Source organism: Hyaena hyaena, unplaced genomic scaffold (genome assembly GCF_003009895.1).
Source record: "Hyaena hyaena isolate Hyena2069 unplaced genomic scaffold, ASM300989v1 scaffold_104, whole genome shotgun sequence".
Taxonomy (NCBI): Eukaryota; Metazoa; Chordata; class Mammalia; order Carnivora; family Hyaenidae; genus Hyaena; species Hyaena hyaena.
Genome location: NW_024080736.1, coordinates 1411542 through 1435764, shown reverse-complemented (window position 1 = coordinate 1435764; position 24223 = coordinate 1411542). Strand labels below are relative to the sequence as shown.

The 24223-nt window shown below is 44.1% G+C and overlaps 1 protein-coding gene across 5 annotated transcripts in view; it reads left to right on the top strand.

Annotated features, from left to right (window-relative positions):
- The first annotated feature begins 2428 nt into the window (after positions 1-2428).
- Positions 2429-24223, top strand: part of HELZ (helicase with zinc finger) — a 160751-nt gene continuing 138956 nt past the window's right edge. For 2 of the 5 annotated variants that reach the window (XM_039235931.1, XM_039235927.1), the window contains exons 1-3: positions 2429-2473; positions 3810-3865; positions 7887-7943. The gene's annotated coding sequence lies outside the window, so the exon portion shown is untranslated. The remainder of the gene's footprint in view (positions 2474-3809; positions 3866-7886; positions 7944-24223) is intronic. The other 3 variants (XM_039235929.1, XM_039235928.1, XM_039235930.1) reach the window with 3 other exon arrangements.

The window sequence follows — 24223 nt, the reverse complement described above, 5'->3', positions numbered from 1 at the left end:
ATGGTGAGGGAGCTTGGGGCAAGATGAGGGCAAAGTACAGGCTAACAGCAATACCTCCCGGCCCCCTCCCCCTAGGTGGGACACTATGATACTCCTTGGACACTCCCAGCTACCCAAAAACAGGAAAGGACAAAGAACAGATGAATCTGCACCAGTTTACAAGAAAAAGACAATCCTATCAATGGCCTAAAGTCCAGGAACTCCCTACCAGTCTTAATGTTAATGCTTTGCTAGAGGGAAAAAAAAACAACCTTAGCTTGACAATAGCTAGGTCTGCAGTAAGTCTTTAGCATGTCAAAGTCTCTTTGGAAACTCCCTTCGGATTTTTATCTCCCCTAACTCCATAAAATAGTCACCCCCGACACACAGGCTGTGCAGCTCTTCCGGCCCAAGGGTCCAGTCCCCAGGCTTTAATAAAGCCACCTTTTTGCATCAAAGAGGACTTCAGGAATTCTTTGTTGACGTGGCCTCTGGACCCCACGAGCGCTCACCCCAAAACCTCATCAAGGACACCTTGGGGGTCTCCTTTAGATCGGAGGGGCAGGCCATTTTTCAGAGTCCTCTGGGTCCCCCCTCCCTAGTTCACAGGCCTCGCGTGGACGCCTGAGCCGTACAGCTAAGAACCTGGCTCCAGGCTTCAGTTTCCCAAGCTCAGAGAAATGGGTGACTCAGGGGAGGTCCCTCCCCAGCATGCCTCGTTCTTTGTCGGGAGTGACTCATTACCTTGTTCCCTCCCTCATGGCTGACCCCGGGCCAATCCCTTAATGAGTCTACACCTCATTCTACTCATGGGGCCGGGACAATTGCCCGGTGGAGGATTTTTTTTTTTTTTTTTTTTTGCTCCCTGGGGGCAGGGCTCGTGTCCGCAACCATCGAGGTTCCTCGAGAGAGAGGCTGTCGTAGGGTCTGGAGCAGAGCAAAACCCTAGGGTAATCCCAGGCCCTAGGCACTCTCCGTGCCCAGAAGAGGGCTTTAAAGCCCGTGCATTCTTCTGATGTCAGAGCCTTTCAACAGCATTTAGTACGGAACACAGTTTCGCAAGCACGGATTTCTTAGAGGATTCTCCCTTGGTCATTTCTTTGTAAACGCTTGCTTGTTGGGAGGGGTGGCGGGAAGCAATCAGAGTCGCCGGGAAGGGCAAGGGCTGGGGGCCTGACAGCGAGGCTTCAGGGGACGTGGGTTAGGACCACTGCGCTAGAGTGCGCACGGGCGGTGTGCTCGCCGCGCTCAATCGATAGCCGGCGGCGGGTATCGGGGAGAGCTCTGCGCCCTACAAACAGTCCGCGGCCGGGAGGAGAAGAGGCCCCTGCGGCGTGCGTGGGCTGCTCGCCCCGAGTCCCGTAGCCCCCTCCTTATAGCGTACCCCCGCAACTCCGGACGGCCCCCCCAACCCCCCGGCGGGAGTGGCGCCCGCGGTGCTCCCCTAGCTCAGCCTCCGGGGCTCGCCGCCCCGCCGAGACCCGGCAGGTGGACCCCGGTGGGCGCACCCTCCTTCCAGCCCTGGACTCTCTCCGCTCGCGGACTCTCCCGGAGCCCCGGCGCGCCCCCCCCGTCCGGGCCGGAGCCCGCAGCCTGCGCCCCCGAGTTACCTGCCCCAGGAAGTCACAGTCCACACTCAGCCGGGACTGCAAAAGGGTGGATAAGGCAGTGCCCAAAGCCACATTCCTAGGGGAGGCGTCCCGAGCCAGAGGGTCGCGGATCACGTTACCAGCCGAGGGGAGGAGACAGCAGGAGGGAGAGCAAACGGGTAAAAGTTGCATTTAGCTTCTTACTCCCCCCCCCAACCCCCAAACACGCTTTGACGCCGGTTGACTCGGGGACAGTGTCCGCCCAGGTCCTGGAGCCCGACGGCCCCGAAGCGCTTTGCTAGGACAGAGGCAACTTTCCATCCGCGGATGCCGGAGTCAGAGCGCCTACGGGGCTGCGAGGCTCCAGGGCCCGGCAGGCGACCCCCGGCTGCCTCGGGGCAGGGCGCCGGCCACGAGCCCGCCTCCGGGCACCGAGGATCTAGAGCAGTAACAGACGCATAAATGCGCATAAATAAATCAATGAGCAGCTCTCTGCTGCCAGCAGCAGGGAAACCTCGGGCTGATTAAATGCAGACGTGGGGTGTCTGCCAGGGCAGGAGGGCGGCGGGGCAAAGGGAACAGGCGTGGAGGCCAGGGGTGGGGGGAAGGGAGCCCAGAGGCAGGAGCAAAGAGGAAAACCCAAAGCCACATTTTTTTAAATGGGGGTGAATTTTAAATGCAAACAGCCCGGAGGAGGGGAGGGGGCCGGTCTGCAGGCGCCCGGGCCGGCCCGCCAGCCGGGGCAACTTTCCGGGCGGGAGGTGCGGCCGGAGGGGCGGCGCCGGCGGCGGGAGGCGGGAGTCGGGGGCCGAGGGGGGGAGTCACTTTAAAGGCTCTTTCTTACCCATAATGCTTTGTGGGGACGTTGACAAGTGGATCCAAGATGGCGTAGAAAGTAATGACAGGTAAGTCCTGACTTCCCCCTTCTCTGCTGCTGGGACCGCTCCGCGAGCTGCCGGAGCCCTCTGGGGAGGAGACCTGACTCCCCTCCGGTCCCCGGGGCCCCGGGAGGGGCGGCCCTCGGACGGGCTGGGGACTCAGGCGGCCGCGGCGGGGCCTGGGAAGCGGGGCTCTTCGAGGCGAGGCCCGGACGCTGGGGCTGTTTACAGCTTCTTCCCCTCCTCGGTCCCCTTCCCCTCCGCTGGGGGCCGCGGCGCCCGGGGCCCAGGCGGTGGAGGAGGCTTTGCAGACCTGGGCCGCGAGCCTGTGGGAGGTTTCTCCAGCCGCGGGCACTCCGGTGTGTGTGGGGGGGGGGTCGAGCCGCCTTGCACGCTGCCCTCCTCTGGGTCGCGGCTGGGGGTGGGGAGCGTGCGGGCCTCCCACGCCCCGCTCGATCGCCCCCTCAGGGCTCGGACTCGCAGCGGGGGGGGGGGCGGGGGCCGAGGGTGGGCGTCGGCAAAAGTGGGTCAGGGGTGCGCCCCCTTCCTCCCCCGCCCAGGGCTGTTGCCCGAGCTTCACTTCCCCCCCTTTCTCCGCCCCCTCCTCGGAAATTCTCATTGGCCCGCAAGCGCATCAACAAAAATAAAAACAGACTATCTTTTCCGGGAGATTCTTTTGAGACTCCCCTTTCTTAGGGCTGAGGGACTGCAGATTTATTTAGGGAATTTTGATTCCTCTCCCCTCAAATTATTTGAGCTTTCTGCACCCTACACTTAGCTGAGGATCCTTCAGACAGGGCTGGAAGCCAAGGGCCTTAGGATTCTTCTTGGATTGGGATCCTTCGGTTTTGTTTGAAACTCAAAATTGTTATTCCTTCTCCTTCACAACTTAGGCTTTTCGGGCAAATCGTTAATATGTATAATTCTAGAGACAGTGGATGCCGCGTGTGGGTGGGAGGTGGGATGGGGAGGGAGGGGTTGTCCTGGCTAGTTTGTTCTTAATTTTGCCCTCTCTTAAACTTATATTAATGAGGTTTCTTGCCCTGTATTTCTTTTTTTTTTTTCCTTTTATGAAAGTAAGACCAGTCAGTGTTGAAAGAGATGACTCTGTGTGTGTGTTTACGTTTTGGATCTTAAGAGAATTTTATAGTCTATTCTTCCATCAGGTTGAAAAGAGAAGTGTTTTTATTTTAAACTAGAACAGAATCCTTTACAAAATTGCTTGCTCTACCATCTTGGTAACTTTTTCCATTTATACTTTAGAAGCCCTTTCACTTGGGGGGCTGATAGAGTATTTGCTACTGACGATGTCTGTCATTGGTTGGTGTTGTACAGACACATTTTACTTTTCTGTTTGCCTCAGGAATTGGATGAAGTAATTCATCACTAAAGAACTACGGTGCTGGTGAGATGTGTAAGGTGAGACTGGACTTAAGAATGATTTCCCTTTTCCCCTTCTTTATTTTAACTAATGCATAGGGGTGAGGCTGAAACTAAGTAAATTGATGGAACTATCTTTATTTTCCAAACATCTCAACCAATCAAATGGGTGTAGAGGCAGGGCTAGATTTAGGAAGGAAACGTGTCAACCATAGTGGAGCTTATCCACAGCCAAATGCTATTTGCAGCTCTCCTTGATCCGATGTCTTCATCAGGGGTTCACTGTATTTAAATTTCCTTGTGTCATTCTAACTGGATGTCTTAATTTCTCGTGTGTATTGGCAGCCATCACCCACTCCACACTGAGTGTTAGGGATTGTTTCTGTGGATTTTGTATGTCCACAGTTCCTGGGACTCTTGTTAAGCACAACCTTTTCCATTGGAAAGATTTATTTTAGGCAGCAGTCAGTCACTCCTTTTATTTTCTAAAAACTGGAATAGTACTTGTCACAGGGTTATTTTGAAATAAAAACGAGTGTGTTGAGTTTTGAGCTTGTTAGGGGCTAAGACTGGTTTGTCATCTTTTGGCCACACGTGACGTATGAATTGGAAGCGTTGCTTTAATCTGATTTACAATGCTTTGGATTTAAAGGACATTATTGATAAAGTGTTCGTGAACAGTTAGTATTCAATAAGGAGGAGAGAAGTTGGCTAATTTTACATTTTTCACAAGCACTTTTCTCAACTTTAAAAATGTTTTGTTATGATTTGTTGAGAAAATGTAAAGTTATTATGGAAAATTGGTCACTGTGGGTGTGAGTGTGTGCGTGTGTGTGTGGTTTTCCCCAACACATATGGGTAGTCTTTGCATTTTGAAATCCTCTCACAAACTTTTCCTATCTATCACAATATCTATTTAAGAAGAATAAGCTGTGCTTTATATATTTTTTCAAGATTAAGGCATACTATTGACGTTTTGCCTTACCAAAAAAACAAAAACAAAACCCCCCAAAAAACCCAACAAACAAAAAACCCCCATATACACACAAACTTGGGAGAGGAAGGTGGACATAAATAAATCAAGACCCTTTTGAAGTGCACATGCCACATATGCTTGTGTTTGAAGCTTAGTGCCTGTGCATATTCCATAGATTTTTATTTTTGCTCTTTGCAGAGCAAATGTGGATTTTAAAATTTATTTTCAGCTTACAGATAGAGGCATATTCATGCCTTAGACCTCCCAGTCAAAACCTTTTATTTTTATTTATTTATCTCTTTAATTTTACAGATTATTTTGTGGAAAGGATCCAGTGATCTGTGTTTTGGCCTGTGGAGATATTTGATTGTGGTCTAAAAAATGGAATATTTAGCGCACCTTCTCTGGCTCAGTTGGAGGAGCATGGGACTCTTGATCTCAGGGGTCGTGAGCTTGAGCCTTATGTTGGGTGTAGAGAATACTAAAAAAAATAAAAATAAAAACTTAAAAAAAATTGAATATTTAGAAATAGGTAGTCTCTTGTGGCTGAGTGTCGTGTGGTCTGCATTGTGTCAGTACTTTTCCACAATTTTCATACATGTAGACCATGTAAATTGTCAGTAGTCACTTCAGAGTGAAGTTAGTGGTTGGCCATCAAACAAGTTGTTACACAAAATATTCTAAAATAGGAAATGCCTTAGTCTTAAAGGTTGGGGCAAAGTAGAAGTCTGTCTTTAAGCTGAATAAAGACCTAGCTTTTTTAGTCTATGCTCTTGGCTGAGAAGCTAGGACACTATTTTTAGGTAAGGCTGTAGTTTTGGGGAGTCATTGAGTACTTCTCTATCAGGGGACAGACTTGTTTTTTGCTGCTGTTAGCAAGATTTTTCATTTTCTAATATCAAAAATATTCAGTTATAAATATAAATATTCAGTATACATCTGGGGCCTGGCCAGTGTCGAACGGGGGAGGGGAGAGATACCAAAATGATGGGAGAGACCCTGCTGACCTCCAGAGGGCCTCGTGTAGTTTAAAAATACATGGCATATTCATGAAAGGCTAAGAATATTGCAGAGGGACCTACAAATAAGTAGACCGGATCTTGTACATGCATTTTTATTCCCTGTCCAAGAAAGAGGTAGGCTTGGTATTAATATTGAATGCAAGTTAGTCTGTAATTGTCAGACTGTGTTTAACATCCAAACACAGGCTCAGCACAAGAAATAACATCCTTGGCCTGTTGTTTCAAATGCATAGAAGATTTTGGGCCAAGTTTATTAACTTGTTGATAAACAAGGTAGAAGGAGGGGCTACTTAGAAATTACAAGCAAACTGTTATGGTTGTTGATTCTCCTACACTTAGATAAGTGTGCGTGCAAATACAGTTTGATTTCTAAGTAATATTTTGAAGTATTTTCTGGGAAAGAACTATGTGATGTGTGGAGAATGTGGACATACCAGCTTACGGCTCATTTAAATTGATGGGTGTAGTCAGGATGTGTGTAGCATTGGCCAGCAGCAACGTAAAACATAGTGGTTTGTCACTTCAGCACTGGCGGGGATAATGCTTTTGAGTAAGCCTGAATTTAATAGAGTTATTCCTTTTTTAAAAAATTGTAGATGTTGTGTGAAGACTTTGAATTTCTGTAGGTAGTATAATTTTTAAGAGCTGTCAGCTGTCTAAAACCAGTTGAAAGTTTTTCAGCATACTGCCAGATAGTCATGTCAACTTGTTTACTTGTATAAATTGTACTGGGTCATTTCTCTAAGAGCAGGAAGTTGTCTGGTAAAACCAGAGTTTGTATATTCATCTTGCTTTTGAACCAAAAAAACCCCTGATTCATCATTAGATCTTCAAAGAATGCGTGGCATATTTTTTGACTGAACCATTCTGAAGTGTGAATGTTTGTGATTTTTGTTATTTCGATGCCATGTTTTAGGTGTTCTCAGCACATCTGAATTTGCCTTTTTGCTTTCTTCTGTGGAAATTCTCCTTGTGGTGAAAATATTCCTATAAGGGGAGCTTCCTGTCACTAGGCAAACTGTATATAACTAACATAGTTTTCAAACAGTTGTTTTTATGCAAAACCAATGATGCTGTGGTAAACAAGTGTGAGCAGTACTTAAGTCTATAAAGTAAAGAAGATTAAAAAAAAGAAAAAAGCCTTTGTTCCCTTTCCTCCATCTTTAGTTGTATTCCCCTGAGCTGACCACGGAAAACCGTTGGTGTCATTTGGCTTTTGGAAGACCTCTCTGTCGCTGGGGTGTTTATACTAGCAGTAGGGAAAGCAGGGAGAAGTCAGGGACGACACGGCCACTGAACCAGTTTAGATGTTATACAGGGACTATTATTCTATTTCCTGCTGATGTTAAGTAATACTGATAATCTTAAACCACCATCAGTTTAAGATAAGTGTAATTGAATTGTTAGTGAAACACCCAGTTAATTCCATTATCAGGATGGTACCATTTTGATTTGTTGATCCTTTAAGGAAAAAAATATTTGTGAATTGAATTCATATAACCTTAGGGCTGGGGGTAATGGTGGTAATTACCACCTGTAGAATTTTATGATAAACCGCACAGTGTGTTTACCATAGTCTTTTTATAACTCATTATCTCTCCTTTAATTCTCGGAACAACCCGAAGATATTTGTTGTTATTTCTGTTTTGCTGAGGGGAAAATTTAGGCTAAATGTGAACAACTAGCTAACAAATGTCATGAAGACTGGTAGATCGTGGGGCAGGCCTTCTGTCTCAGAAGGCCCGTGTGCTTTCCATTGGAATGTGCTCTGCTGTTTCTACCTAGTCTGTCTTATTTTCCAGATGAGGAGATTTAGGCCTGCAGAAGTCAAGTGACTTGACCAAGGTCACACAGCTAAGTAATAGCAACAAGAAACCAAACTTTTATCTCTGGTCTCTTATCTCAGGACTTTTGGTCCTGGCTGACTAGGCTACATTTTTCTGAAATACTATGGGCCAAAAGACCATTTGCTGTGAATGTTGGATACAAACGCTTTAGAACTGATACATCAGCAAAAGTGGTTTCTACTATGTATTTAAAAGCTTCCTTTTCTCTCTTTCAGAAATTATAAAGAGCTCTGATGGGCTATTTGGGTGATACCCAGTGCAGTGAGCTGCAGGTGAGTAAGGGTTAGGAGAGCTTTATGTAGAAAACAACAACTTGGCAATGCCTGAGGAGGGGACGAGAGACTTAGCTAGAGTGTCTGGCCAGGGAGACTCAGGTGGGACAGGGTGCGGTGATGCGGGGTGGTGGGGAGACCGTGGAAACCTGAAGATGCGGGTCCTGACTGAATTGGCTGCTTCTGGAACAGACTGGATGGTGATGGACGTATTCTGAAGAGACCGTGGGCCGCTTTGTCAAGAGTTTGTTTGAAAAGAAGTGAGGGTAGGTTAATCTTCTACTTACGTCCTGAATGAGTAACTGCACAGAGACTCATCCTGTCTGCATATGATTAGAAGTTGAGAGGCCCTTCAGTTTCTGCGTCAGCATTCTGGAGTGGTAATCTCCCTGTGCTCCCACGAACATGGCGACATATTGAATAGTTTGTTTTTCCTGTTATCTGCTGTGTGTGTGTTGTCACAAATGACTGTATATTTTTGTGCATCTAGATACTGAGAACACAGCAACAGAAACAAAAGGTTAAACTTTCTTTCCTAATGATTGTATTAATTAGTCCTTCAGATTGCTTATCTTTTGCTGAAATGCCCTGCTAAGAAAGGCAGTTTAATCTTTATTATTTATAATTCACAAGAACTAATTTTCTTGGTGCATTATAGTGTCTTGGCCTCTCATTATTAAACTTAGATGGTGGTGATGCTACAGAAAAAGCAACTAGAAGACGGTTATGATACTGTTCTTGTGGGGGCATCAGTGCTAAAATTATGTTTTGATCCATTTGCAATACTAGTCTTTTATTAGACCTCACCAGCTCAAGGAAGCTTCATCTGTTAATAAAATGACTTGCCATCCTGCCTTATGGCCTCTGGCTGCGTGAGGTTTCTGAGACCTTGCCAGCTACTTTCTACCCATCTGCTTGAAGCTGGAGTTTTTAGTTTTCTGTTCTTTGTAGTTGAAAGAACTTTTCTTTTTTCCTTTTAACTGTGCCTTGGTCTCCTGGCCCTTAGTTCTTTGATTTGTCCATGATTTCATACTGCTTTTTAACTGTGATACAGTCCCTCACTGAGTCGGCAAGTTGGCTTTGAGAATCCCAGAAACTTGAATGTGACAGTACTATATCCTTTCAGGGTTCATAATTGAATTTGGGCTTGGCTCTTTGCTGATTGTCTTTGTTTCTGAGGTTATGCTTGTTTTGCATGATTCATGGGTTCATGGGTATGATCTGAAGAGCATTTGAGGTGGTTTGTGGGTCCTTGGAAAGCTATGGTCTGGGGTTGTCATATAGAGGTCATTGTGAGGAGGAATGGATGAGAGTTCTCAGGTAAGGCCAAAATGAGCTGTGAACGGAAGGGGCGGAACTTTTCTTGAGGTTCTATCGAGCTTGTATCCTGGAACCCCTGGGTTTGCTCAGCATGGGGGCGGACTTTATTTTTTAAGTTAAGAGGAATGGATATTAAATTGCTAAATATTTATATTATTATCATAAAGTAGTTGATTTTCTTTTTGGCATTCCATTAAAAACTATATGCGTAAATATATTTTTATACACATGTATGTGTATATGTATGTGCATACATATATACAAGCATTTATATATATATGCATATATGTACATGTGCATATATTTTATGCGTTTAATTATGCTGCATGTAATTGGAATTTTTTTCTGCTTATTAGATCATGGAACATTTTCATGTTATAGGTGTCACAATTTTAATTTATATGCTTACATTTTGAAAGACTGCAAAATATTTCATCAAGTCCCGCTCCCATAATTTACTTTCAATATTTTAATGTTAGGTATTTATGTTGCTTCCTGGTTTTCACTTAATACTTTAATCTACATTATTGTAGATATTATTTTTATTATTTTTTGACTAATTATAGGTCTGGGATACATTTCTGAGTGTATTATGTTATCATTTTTTTAAATGTTTATTTATTTTTTGAGAGAGAGGGAGACAGACAGGGTGCCAGCAGGGAAGGGGCAGAGAGAGGGAGACACAGAATCCAAAGCAGGCTCTAGGCTCCGAGCTGTCAGCACAGAGCCTGATGTGGGTCTCGAACCGACAAACCATGAGATCATGATCTGAGCAGAAGTTGGGTGCTTAACTGACTGAGCCACTAGGTGCCCCCTGAGTGGATTGTGTTAAATGGAATGAATGTTGTTATGACTTTTGGTATATGTTGCCACACTGTTTTTCAAGAATGTTGTACCACTTTGTACTATTAGCAGACACATGGATGTACCTGTTTTACCAAAACTGGACAGAAATACATTGTTTCCTTAAAAGTTTTTGCTGATTTGGTAGTGTAAAGTGGCATTTGCTTTTCTTTGTTGTATAATGTTGAATATTATTCTTTGAATTTCTTCATGGTAAATTGTGCGTATCCTCTGTTATTCTATGCAGTACAGTATTGATGTGACCTTTGGATGGTAAGGCAAGTATAACCAGGTAATAATAGGTAATTAATAAAAAGATAACTAGAAGATATTCGGTAAAAACCTTCAAAGAGGTCTATATGGTTCGGGATCTTGGGGATACTTGGTTGAAGGGGAACTGACGGATTATGGCAAGACTCAACTTGTCAAATGTTTATCGGGCATCCACTTTGTACAGCGTGCCACGTTCCGTCCTGTGAGTGAGTCTCAGGTTGTCATCTTGGCCTCTACCTAGTTGGAGGCAGAGGCTACTTGAGAATGCTTGAGACTTGACCAGTGGGGACTCTGGCTGCTGAAGTCCCTTTGTGGCTGCTCTGAGGGCCGAGGGGGTCACCGCCGGGACTAGCTGTAGCTCATTCATGGCGCATACCATTTTGTCTCCACACAGTCTTTGAGAAACTGTCTTGTGAGGGATACAAAGATGAATAAAACATATTTCCTACTGACAAGGAACAAATCCTTTAGGAGGGAGAATAGAGGCACCAGGAAATGAAAGGACTGATAGCAGTTTGATAGGTGCTGTAAAAGAGGTTCAACCAAGGTGCTTAGGGTTTAGTAGAGGGATTGATACTGCCCCCTTGGGGATACCAGGGAACACTTCAGCTGATGAAGTGGCCTTTAAATTGACCCGCATGAAGATGAGAAGCAATGGAAAGAGGCATTCTGTAGGGAAGGGTAGCTTGAGCAGAGGCTGGGTGTTGGTGTCAGAATGAGGTGGGTGCCAGGAAGCTGCATGTCCAAACTACTCGGACCCTGGGAGACCTAAAGGAACGTGGTGGAAGGTGAGGCTGCCGAGAGGTCAGGACTGGGTTTTGGAGGGTCTTAAATGGCAAACTGAGGATGAGTATGATGGAATGGCAGTGAGGCGGAACAGAGAGGGGGACTTTAAGTGCATTCATGGTAATAGTCCGTGCGAGGGATGGATGATGAGGGCCTGAATTGAATCGATGGCCTTGGGAATGGAAAGGAGGTGATGGATTCAGGAGATATTTTGGAGGTTGAACAGAGTTATGCTGGTGGATTAGGTGGGAGGGGAAAGGAACAGTCTGTTCTGTGTCAGAAGTCAGTTCCAAGTCAGAGGTGATGTTGCGGTGTTTAAGCTTGGGTGGCTGGCAGAATGATGGGCAGCGGGAATAGAGAAGCCATCAGGAATAGGAAGAACAGGTCATAGGGGTTTGGAATAGAGAAAAGATGAATTTGCTTTTGTTTGTTGAGTTCCAGGAGCCTAGGTAGAAAGCTGAAGTCAGAATTTTAATCCTAGAAGGAACAGAGGAGGAAGTTCAGGGCCCAGAGGCATTAGAGGAACCAGAGAGGCCTCAGACCTCTTAAAACCAAGCACAGTTGGACAATGGGGGAGAAGAAGGGGGGAAATGGTGGGGGGAAGGGGGAGAGGCAAACCATGAGAGACTCTTGAATGCTGACAAAAACTGAGGACTGATGGATGTGGGGGGGAGGGGGGGTGGGCATGGAGAGGGGCACTTGTGGGGATGAGCACTGGGTGTTATATGGAAACCAACTTGACAATAAACTATTTGTAAAAAAAACAAAAAAAACCAAGCACAGTTGAAACTTCCTGACTCCCAGTCCAGTGTCCCCTTCCCTGCCTCACTGCTGATCACTGACGGTTGTCATCTGGGTGTTTTCCTCACACCCAGGTGTGCTCAGTAGAAAGTTAGAAGTGGCAGAGTTTATGTTGGGGAATGAGGACTTTCTTTTTTTATTTTTAATTAAAAAAATTTTTAATTACTTTTTTACTTTTATTTTTTATTTTATTTTAGATAGAGAGTGAGTGAGCACGGGAGAGGGACAGAGAGGGAGAGAGAGAGAGAGAGAGAGAGAGAGAGAGAGAGAGAATCCCAAGCAGGCTCCATGCTCAGAGTTCCTATTCTGCCTCAGACTTTGTGTTTTTGGGCAAATCCCTTAAGTCTTTTTAGTTTGTAAAATGGAGATAAATAATATAGCTTTGTAAAATCCCTTGAGGCAAGGTAAGTAAAAACCCTCTATGAACTCCAAACTTTGAGGCTAAATTATGATGCAGGCTTTAGTTGTCATTAGTAACAAAAAAGTAGTGCTGTTCAACTTCAGGATTCTGTGTTGTGGGCATAAAGTTGATCTGATTCAACAAATTTTTACTTTTCAGCACATACTTAGGTCAGGAACCTGGGGCTTCAGTAGTGAACAAAATAGACAAAATCCCAGCTCCCATTGAGTTCCTATTCTAGATTTGGAGGATAATAGTGAGCTAATGCTTTTATAATAGTGGGCCAGGCACTGTTCTAAGTACTTTCATAATTTAACCTATTTAATGCTTGTAAGAGACTTGCGAGGTAGATACTGTTATTATTCCCATTTTACAGATGTAGAGACCGAGGCAGAGTTAGGTAGGTTGTCTCAGTTGCAATGCCAAGGTTGAAATTCAGGCAGATCTGGATTCCAGCTTGTACACTCTTTTTTTTTTTTTTAATTTTAATGTTTATTTATTTTTGAGAGAGAGGGAGAGAGAACACGAGCAGGGGAAGGGCAGAGAGAGAAAGGGCGTCAGAGGATCCAAGGCGGGCTCGATGCTGACAGCTGAGAGCCCGATGTGGAGCTCAAACCCACAAACCACGAGATCCTGACCTGAACTGAAGTTGGACGCCTCACTGACCGAGTTACCCAGGCGCCCCTCAAACTTGTATGCTCTTGGGGCGCCTGGGTGGCTCAGTCGGTTAAGCGTCCGACTTCCGCTCAGGTCATGATCTCACAGTTCGTGGGTTCAAGCCCCGCGTCGGGCTCTGTGCTGACAGCCAGCTCAGAGCCTGGAGCCTGTTTTGGATTCTGTGTCTCCCTCTTCCTGCCCCTACCGCACTTGTGCTCTGTCTCTCTCTGTCTCAAAAATAAATAAAACAAAACAAAACAAAAAAACAAAAACAAAAACAAAACTTGTATACTCTTAACCCCTGTGTTATAGAACATTTTAAATTCATTCATCGTATACTGATGCTTAATAACAAATAACAAAAGGTAGGCTCACATTGAAATTAATCTTGAACAAATACGTCTTTTCTTCTTGTCTAAAAAATAAAACAAAAACCAGTGAAAAAAATGACATTAGTGCTCTGGGGATGGCGACATAGTAGTAGTCTTTCATAGAAAAATCTTTTTCTTCCTAACTTTTCATAGGCTTCACCAACGTTTTTGGTTTCTTTAGATACAAATTGGCCACGTGAGTGGAAGGAAGTAATTTTTCTGCTGACGCTTGGGCAGAATCTCTTCTTGAATGAATCCCCTTCTTGCTTCTAAGTCTTTTTTACCTTTTCCTCTATTCCCCTCCCTTTTGTTATCTTAGGGGAGCTCCCCGCTCTGATCTCTCCCGCTCTCTGTGCCTCGTGTCTCACCGCTCTGCTGTCCTCCCCGGTCTCAGCTGCCCGTATTCTGCAGGAGTCCCTGCCTCTGCCTTCTCTTCCCTAGCGTGCCTGTCGCCAGCCACCCTGGACTTAGCCCTGTGTTTTGGCGTTTTAAAGTTTATTTCGTGGGACTAACTTCTCTTGTCTTTGGTTCTGGCTCTCAGTCCTTCCTGGGTGGCGCGTTCTGGGAAATGGACCTTGAGGAATCCTTAAGTTTGCATCCGGATTAGGCCGTGGGCCTCACTGCTTATAACGAGGCTATCAAGGCTTGTGTACTTGTATTTTTGAGACATTTTGGTTAAATACGCATGGCATGAAATTTACCATTGTAGCCATTTTTGCATTCATTTCAGTGGCAGTAAGTACAGTCTTGTTGTGGAACTGCCCCCATCGTCTGTCTCTAAAATTCTGTCATTGCCCCAACCTGAAACTCTATACCTGTTAAACAACTCTCCATTTTCCCCTCCCTCAAGCCTCTGGCAGCCAGCATTCTATTTTGTGTCTCTGAATTTACCCTTCTAGGTCCCTCATTATAAGTACAATCAGACATTGTCTGCTTGCATCTGGCTTTTTTCACCTAGCTTGAGGTCCTCTGGGCTCACCTGTGTTGTAGCTCGAGTCAGCGTTTCCTTCCTTCTGAAGGCTAAATACTGTGCCATTGTATGTAAATCCCCATTCGGAATCCATTCATCTGCTGTCGGGCTTGGGTTGTTTCCACCTTCTGGCTGTTAGGAGTAATGCCGCTGTGAACATGGGTGTGCAAATATTTGTTCGAGTCTCTGCTTTTAGTTCTTTTGGATATTAACCCAGAAGTGGAATTGTTGGATCTTATGGTAACTCTGCTTAATGTTTTCCGGAGGAGTAGCACAAGCCGTGCACGGGGGTCCCAGTTTCTCTACCTCCTCGCCAACGCTCGTTACTTTCTGGGCTTTTTGTTGGTAGTAGCCATCCCCATGGGTGTGAAATGATAATGGAAGCCTATTTCTTTATTTACTTACTTATTTTAAACTTATTGATTTTTTAAGATTTTATTTTTAAGCAGTCTCTGAACTCAATGTGGGGCTTGAGCCTACATCCTGGAGATCAGGAGTCACATGCTCCGCCAGCTGAGCCAGCCAGGCACCATGAATGTATACGTATTTTAAGGCTGCTTTATATAGAATAATAGAATTTCAGGACTAGAAATGATATTAAGGATTTCTGATCCGATTAGCAGTTGACAGCAGAGGATGTTCTCCTATGCCTTAGCACGTACACTTCTTTGACAACTCGAGTGGCATTTTGGGCAAATGTGTCTATACTGGATCTTAGGCTCAAGATGAGTTATGTGTGTACTAGGGTACGTGAAATGCAGTTTTTCTTTTAAGCTTTTTTTTTTATTAAATATTTTAATTTATTTCTAGGAGAGAGAGAGACAGCGTGAGCAGGGGAGGGTCAGAGAGAGAGGGAGACACAGACTCTGAAATAGGCTACAGGCTCTGAGCTGGCGGTCAGCACAGAGTCCGACGTGGGGCTTGTACCCACAAACCGCGAGATCATGACCTAAGCGAAAGTTGGATGCTTAACCGACTAAGCCACCCAGGCGCCCCTCTTTTAAGCTTTTTAAAATGTTTATTAAAAATCATTTTTTAAAATGTTTTATTTATTTTTGAGAGAGAGAGAGATACAGTGCAAGTGGAGGAGGGGCAGAGGGAGAGGAGACATAGAATCTGAAGCAGGCTCCAGGCTCTGAGCTGTCAGCATGGAGCCCAACGCAGGGAGATCAGTGCTTCACCGACTGAGCCACCCAGGCGCCCCAGTGTTTGTTAATTTTTGAGAAGAGTGAAAGCAGGGAAGTGGCCGAGAGAGGGGGACATGGGGTCCAAAGCTGGTTGTGTGCTGACAGGCTGCTGACAGCTTTGAGCCTGATGCGGGGCTCGAACCCACACACCGCGAAATCATGACCTGAGCTGAAGTCAGATTCTCAAAAGTCGGACGCTTAACCGACTAAGCCACCCAGGCTCCCCTATACTGCATTATTTTATAATCAACTTGTTTTTAGTTAACCAAACAGGAATAGGAAACTCTGTACTGAGTTTCAAACACTGATTTGAAAATACAGTTATAGAACATAGATTGTTGGCAAATCAAAGACAGCTTTTAAGAGGGATGATGATGGTGGTGGGTGGTGGTACCGTTTTAATTATGCAGTTGGCTTTTTGAAAATTGATTTATGTTTTATGTAAGCTTAACTGGGATTATGTGTTTACAAGTCTACACAGATAATCTAAGAGGGAAAATGAAGAAATGCAAATAGAAAATGTTTTATAGTCAAAATTTTCTTGGCAAGCAGCAACCTTTTCTAGAAAGTCAGTCTTTTAATGTAATTTGATTGCTTCATAAACGTGGGTTTTTAAATATGTATACTTTTAATGATTAGTAGGCATGTTAAATGATTTGGGAAGAGCCTCAAACTTTTCAAGAAGTCATTTGGAATTACTGAAAGAACGCTATCGCCAGAATTGCTAGCAATTCTAAAATATGCGTCAGGAAAAGTCAAACTAATAGATGGAAAAAACCCCTCGATTTTGGCTGTTGATACAACTTAAGTTTTTCTTGGGGTGGCTGGGTGCCTCAGTTGGTTAAGCGTCTGACTGTGGGTTTCCGCTCAGGTTGTGCTCTCCCAGTCATCCCAGCATTAGGCTCTCTGGTGACCGTGTGGAGCCTGCTAGGGATTCTCTCTCTCTTTCTCTCTGCTGCTCCCTCCTTCTCGCTCTCCTCTCTCTTCCCCTCCCTCCCTTTTCTCTCTCTCTCTCAAAAATGAATAAATAAATTAAAAAAATTAAAAGTTTAGTTTTTCTTGTTTTATCATTTTAGTTATTAAAACAGATGGCGGAAGGTCCATTAAAGTATTTGTTTTATGTATTTATTTATTTATTTTTTTTTTTAAATTTTTTTAATGTTTTATTTATTTCTAGGAGAGAGAGAGAGACAGCGTGAGCAGGGGAGGGTCAGAGAGAGAGGGAGTCACAGACTGAAACAGCCTCCAGGCTCTGAGCTGGCAGTCAGCACAGAGCCTGACGCGGGGCTCGAACCCACGAACCGCGAGATCATGACCTAAGCGAAAGTCGGACGCTTAACCGACTAAGCCACCCAGGCGCCCCTGTTTTATGTATTTAAAACATTTTACTTTGTTATGTTGGATTCTGTTCATTCTGGAATTTAGGAGAATTTACCTCTTTATGAAAGAAATTATTCAAAATGGAATATGATTGACGGTCTTAGTTTCTAGTTTTCTTCTCAATAGGCTTAGCCTCTCTTCTAATGCTTCTTGCATGCTCAGAGATTTTACAAGAGTTTTAGAGAATAGTGCAAGTCTGGGTGAATATTAACCACAGTAGGATGAATAAAACTTTTACTTTGCAGAATATTTTGCCTGTGTAACCCATAGAACCATCAGAGACTCCAGTTTTGGATAAAAGCAGAGAAATTCAAAGATCACACAACATTCCTCTTTATGACTTGGAATTCTAATGAGTACTTAATTTGGTACAGGACAGTTCTTGGAATGCTTGGCATTCAGGTTATTTTAGGCCTGAATTCCAATATTGGGGAAATTCAGTGAAAGTCTTTATTGAATGGTTTCAGTGAATTGAATGGTTGTCTCGGGGTATAAATGATGTAAAATATGACCCCGATTGATAAGATGGGTGTGTGGGGGCAGATAGGACATCTTATACGATATATTTAATCCAAAATAATAGGTAATTAAGAGCCCAAATCATTCTGGAGGAAGTACTAGTTTGGGGAGGAAAGTCTGTGTGAGGCATTCATTGAAAGCTGAGTAGGGGTTCGGTTCAGAGAGGAGGGCAAGGCCATGCACGCAGAGGGAAGGGCCTGGTCAGAGGCTCGGAAGCCTGACTGTCCTTGGGCCGTAGCCAGACTGTGGGCGGCCTGGATATCTGGGAATGAGCCTGGGCATTATTTTATCGGCGCTTCAGAAGCACCGTGCCACCTCTAGAGGCATGGCTCTTCACACTCTGCCTCTGAGGAAGCCTGACTCGCTTCCGCTCGCTGCACCTGCACCGTGTCCCGCAGCCTTGGCTCCGGAGGGACGAGGGGCGGGTTCCCACAGGCCTGCCTTCCTCCGCGGCGCTGGGTCGTGTGGGTTATTTTCGTAAGGTATCAACCTGGCTTTTCTTTCTTCTGTCACAACATTCTGCTCTATTTTCCAGGAGAGTCTGGTTTTCAGAATAATGGAATTTCCACAGGGAAAATGATAATGTGTGAGCCAGGTTAAAGACGAATAACTGACTTTAAACAAAAAAAAAAAAAGTGAGTCTCAACTCTTCTCTGGCAGTTCTTCCTTTGTTTAAATTTTTGTTTTGTTAGTTATGTAAAGAAACTTATGTATTTTATTATATTTGTCTTTTAAGTTTTCCTCTGGTTTTATTGTTTATAGAGCTTAATAATTGAGGATAACTTGGGAGTCCAATCCAGACCTGATTATGGCTGGTAGTAATTTCTGTCAGATTGGATGGCGGTAATGCTTAGCACAATTCTTCTGTCTTCTGAAATCTTTACAAATGCAGTCTGATTCATTCCACCCGAGTTAATCATGAGGTAGATACTTTCTTTTGTTTCTGATGGAGACACATGTGTAAGACAGAGTTACAGAAATCTTCTGTTTAGATTGAAGAAATTTTATTTACTACTATTGGTTCCTGCAGTTTGATCGCAGTTTATTTTTGTTCTTTGAAGTCTGTCTTTAATCAAATAAGATTTAGCGCTTGAAATAAAGGGGGAGCATAACTACATTAACAAAAATTAATTTAAAGAAGATAACTGATTTTTTTCTTTAAACAATAAAATACATTTCATGCCTTGATTTCATGGTGGTCTGACGGTTATTCTCCTACTGTTCTAGAAAGAAATCCACCGTGGGCAAAGAATGATGCTTTTAAAAATCACCTTCCTTTTTATTGTCTGTTACTGAAAATATCTTAGTCTAGGCCTGTCCACCTAACACCTCTGTGGTGCACTATTGATTCCATTTTCCTTCCAATATTTACTTTTGGTCCTGGACAAATTACCCAGTGATGATGGAATTCTTCAAAAGTATTCTATATTTTGTGCCAAGTGAACTCAATGATTGCTCTATTTGGAGCCATTCTTTCTGAAGGCTCCTTTCTTGCCTCTAAAACCTACATGCCCGGAAAGGGAAATGTATAGGTTTTCCATTTATTAACAACACACTTATCCCTCTGTATCTGTTTCCTTTCAAGTTTTTAAAACCATGTTAGGGGCCCCTGGGTGGCTCAGTTGGTTAAGCATCCAGCTCTTGATTTCAGCTCAGGTCATGATCTCATGATTCGTGGGTTCGAGCCCTGTGTTGGGGTCCCATGCTGTCGGCACAGAGCCTGCTTGGGCATTTCTCTGTCCTCCTTTCTCTGCCCCACCCCTGCTTGCATGTGCGCGCGCGCTCTCTCTCTCTCTCTTTCTCTTTCTCGCTCTCTCTCAAAATAAATAAACTTTAAATAGAAACAAAATCGTATTATGACACTGGTTCATATTTTAAAAGCAATGTAAAAGTTTTATTCTTAAGATTATCGTGCAATAAAGTTGGCCTTTTTCTCTCGGTATATAGTTCTATTAATTTCCTACATGTATGGTTTGTGCAGCTAGCACCACAGTCAGGATGCAGAGCAGTATCATCAGCCCAGAAAAGTCCCTCATGCTTTCCTTTCATAGTTACCCAGCCCCGTCCCCAAACCCCTGCCACCACTGACCTTTTTTCCATTCCTGTAGTTTTGGTACTTTGAGAATATAATACAAATGGGACCATTCAATATGTAAGCTTTTAAAACTGGGCTCCTTTACTTTGTCTTTGAGATTCATGTAAGGTATTGCATATATTGCAAATGTAATCTTTTTTTTATTGCTGAGTAGTTTTCCATCGTCACTTATTAAGGGACATTTGGATTGTTCCCAGTGTTTAGCAGTTATGAATAGAGCTGCTGTAAACATTTGTGTACAGATTTTTGTGTGAATGTACCTTTTCATTTTCCCCAGGTAGCTGTCTATGGGGAGAGGGGATTGCTGGGTTATATAGTGAATATATGTTTAACTTTTTAAACAAATTGTCAGCCCTTTTTCTGGAGTAGCTATACCACTGTATATTCCCACCAGCAATGTCTGAGAGTTGCAGTTATTCCACATCACCGATATTATCAATATTTGTAATGTGGCCACTCTAATAGGCATGTCGTAGTGTCTAATCATGGTTTTAATTTGCATTTTTGTGATGACTAACACCGTGAACATCCTTTCATGTGCTAATTTGCCATCATTATGCCCTCTTTGCGGAGTGTGCGTGAAAATCTTTATCCAGTTTCTAATTTGGTTGTTTGCTCATTGTTGAGTTTTGAGAGTTCTTTCTGTGTTCAGATACAAATCCTTTTTCATGCGTTATATGCAGATAATTTTTTCTTAGTCTTTAGTTTTTTTTCATTCTTTTAACAGTGTCTTTCAAAGAGCCAAGGTGTAATTTTGGTTAAGTCCAATTTATCAATGTTTTGGTTTTTTTTTTTTTTTTTGGATTGTACTAAGATGGATAGATTTTAAAACAAATTTCTATAAAAGTAGTGAAAACTAACTTGGTGATACCAATGTTCTCGTAAAGTTGACTTTTGTGGAAGGTGCAGATGGTATCATTTCATGGAAAGGCAGTACCAATTAAAATACTCCTTAGTCTCAGGGACACACAGGACTTTTACTTCACCAAAGGAGATGATTGGCTTGGGTTTGTGAGGATTTTCACAGTTCCTTTTATTTTATCAAATGTTTATTTTTTGAGAGAGAGAGAGAGAGAGAGAGAGGGTGCAGGGGAGGGGCAGAGAGAGGGAGACCAGACTCTGCTCTGTCAGTGCAGAGCTGGATGCTGGGCTTGAACTCACGAACCAAATGGTGAGATCATGACCTGAGCCTTACAGACTAAGACACCAGGCACCCCTTTAAGATTTTATTTTTAAGTAATCTCTATACCCAGCATGTGGCTCGAACTTAACAACCCTGAGATCAAGAGTTGTATGATCTACTGACTGAGCCAGCCAGGCGCTCCTAGAATTATATATTTTTTAATAGGTAGAATAATCAAATATCATACTAAGCCATTTCTCTCTGATGCCCACTTCCTTCTTTATACTTTTATTAACAATCAATAACTGTTGCCAGTATTATTAATAATCATGTGTGTATATATTGTATTATAAAACGTTATAATGAACGTATAATGAAAAACATGAACGTTATCAGTTCAGTTTTTCACATCCTGTGAGGTACTCATTAGACATACATGTATATCAATCAATTAGCCCCAACTGCCTGAAATATCAACCTCAACTATGTTAGAAAGAAATTTCTTGGCTCACCTAACTGCAGAGTCCAGGCATAGTTAGCTGGAGTCAGGGCTCAAGTGATGTCATCAGGACTCAGTTTCTCCCCATGAAGCAACTCTGTTTTTTCCTGTGTAGACTTCAGTTGTAGGTACTGTATGTTAGAACTCCAGCATATTCAACCCCTGGAGCTTCTCACATTGTAGGTTTAGCAAGAAAGAACGCCTGTCTTTTTCCCAGAAGCCTCAGCAAAAGTCTCATGTCTCATTGGTTCTTATGGGGTCACATGTCTTATCTGAGCCAATCTTTGTGTTTGGGGCTCTGAGGTTTCACTTGGTCAGTTGTGGTCACGTGACAACCTTGGATTCCTTGGTGCAGTCAGTTCTTCAGGAACCATATCGACTGAGAGTAGGAATGAGGTGAATTCTAAAAGGGAAAATGTGGGCTTCTATTAGCAGGAAAAGGAATGGATCCTCGGTGGCCATTAGCCTCTTTTATAGGTCAGCAGCAGATTGCAGGATTGGGGTTTGAATCTTGGTTTCCGGTTCTAGCTTTCTTGCTTGTGAAGTTACACACTCCCAAGTCCATGTTCCCCACACGAGTAGGAGTTTGTAGAAAGTTACAGTGTTTTATATTCATTTTATGCAAGTTCGCTGTTTTTAACAGGAAGAGAAAGAATCAAGGCTGATGAGGGTAGATCTCACAATGGGCGGATGTGGTGCTTCTTCTATATTGATATGAGTCATGTGACTCATCTCCATTCCCTGGGCCTCCCTGTCCCCACAGGAGAGACTCTTATAAACCCAGCTGGCTCACTGTCTGCCCTTGGATCAGGCTCTTCGGGCCAGGCAGAAGGATTGTATGCTGTTGATGTAGCTGTGTTCTGTATCCTAGACAAGAGTGTCAGCCACACAGTGAGGTGTATCTCGGGGCTGGCCCCTTCCAGGAGGAGTAGTTCTAGATCTCTTACTGTGTATTTTCTATAGTCCATTTTAGCAAGGACCAAGACATTGTCTCACTTTGACCGGCAGCTTTTATTTTACCTGTGAGAAAGTTTTTTTTAACTTCTTCAGAAGGAGTACGTGTGGCTAGGTCATTCTGTCTTCTGCGAAAAACAGAGAAAATAGTTGAATAAGACCTGCTTCATACCGAGATCCACACTACAGCAAAGTACCCCTAGTGAGGTTCAGGTAGGATTTGGGTAGAAACTGACTATCAGGACCTGATTAACAAAGGTAATTGTGGTAGAAACCTTCTCATCCACTTCTGAGATAGGCACTTGAACCTAATGGATCAGGTATTAACTCCTCAAGTCATTTCCCCCCAGAGCTCCTGAAGTTAATAGTTCTGCCCCCAGTCTGCTTATATATTAAAGGTATTGAGAGAGCCCAGGGGCATATGTTGGCGGCTAATGTTGACAGGAGTCTTGTGATCTCCCTTTGTAGCCAGTTTTAGGGCTTATCTTGTCTGTCAGTGACACACAAATGTACCTATTTCTCCAGTGGCTCTTCTTGCATAATCATTATCAGTTTGAGGTGGATAAAATGGATGAAAATAATTCCTCTGTTAAGTAGCCAATTATATGGGGTGTTACTTTGTTTTCTGTAAATACAGTATTGTATTTTGAGATCAGTGAAGTGATTCCACTTTATGTAAACTGAAAAATTGGAATTTTAGGGGGGTAGCAGTAGCTAACACTAACTGAGCACTTACTGTGTGTTAGGCATCTTCTAAGTGTTCTACACATAGTATTTCACCTCACCCTATATTAACCGTAGGAGATGGACAGTAGGTGTCTTGCCATTTTTGAGCTGAGTAAGTTGGGTGGGATACAGAAGGTTAAGTCACTTGCCCCAGGCCATGCAGCTGGTACGCATCTGAGTGAAGGGGCTGGTGGGTGAGGGGGCTGGTGGGTTTTGAATACAAGTTGTCTGGCCCCGAGCCTGTGGTCTGGATCCCTGTACTGTATTTTGTCCTTAAGAAAGATTTTAGCTTGTGCGTTATTAGTTTTTCTTCTCTTTTGACTTTTTTTTTTCTTTTGACTTCTTTTGTAATATTATGTAGATGCGGGCTGAGAGTTTTACAGTAAAGATTTGTGAATTCTGGTGCCTTTGGTGACCATGGGTTTATCCTTCTACTGTTGCTGTTATCTGCAAGCCAACCCTAGATGCTTGTTGGTATCAGTAGTTGTCAATCAGGAATGACTTTACCCCCCAGGGGACCTTTGCTCCTGTCTGGAGATACTTTCAGTTGTCACAGGTTGGGAGGTCCCACTGGCATCTAGTGGGTTAGAGGCCAGAGATGCTGCTAAACGTCTTACAAAGCCCAGGACAGCCCTCCGTCAGCAAAGAACTGCTCGGACCAAAGTGTCAGTAGCATCATCTGAGCTCTCTGTAATAAGTTAGTGATTATCTTGTAATGCCATTTTCTTTTCTTTTCTTTTCTTTTCTTTTCTTTTCTTTTCTTTTCTTTTCTTTTCTTTTCTTTCTTTCAAGCAAGTCATTCACTTTGAAAGTTGTATTTATTCATTTTGAGAGTGTGAGTAGGGGAGGGGCAGGGGGAGAGGGGGAGGCAGAGAATCCTCAGCAGGCTGCCTGCTGTCAGCATGAGCCCAGTGCGAGGCTTGATCTCAGGAACTGTGAGATCACGCCCTGGGCTGAAATCCAGAGTCCGATGCTTAACCGACTGAGACGCTCAGGTGCCCCTGCAGTTTTTGACATACGAGTGTCTCTCAGTTGAAGGGGCCCAGACCTCTGCTGGTGGCTGTCATTGTGCCTGACTCACCGCCACTGTTTGGGTGCCTGCCCTCAGCTCTCACCGCAGCGCAAGGCAGAACCGCTGGGAGAGCGCGGGCCAGGGTGTCGTCAGAGTTGTCCCCCTCCCCCAGGGGGACGGACTGTGCACCTGTGGCCAGCCCGTCAGGGGGAAGGTAGGGAAGAGCAGGTGAGCGAGAGAGGTGGGAGCGGCCAGGAGCAGCGCTCTCCATGCTTGACATCTGGTGACAAGGTCAGCAAGGGTGCCCCTCTTACCGGGTGTTGTGATCTCAGGCGAAGGGCTTTAGGTCCTCCCTGCCCAGCGG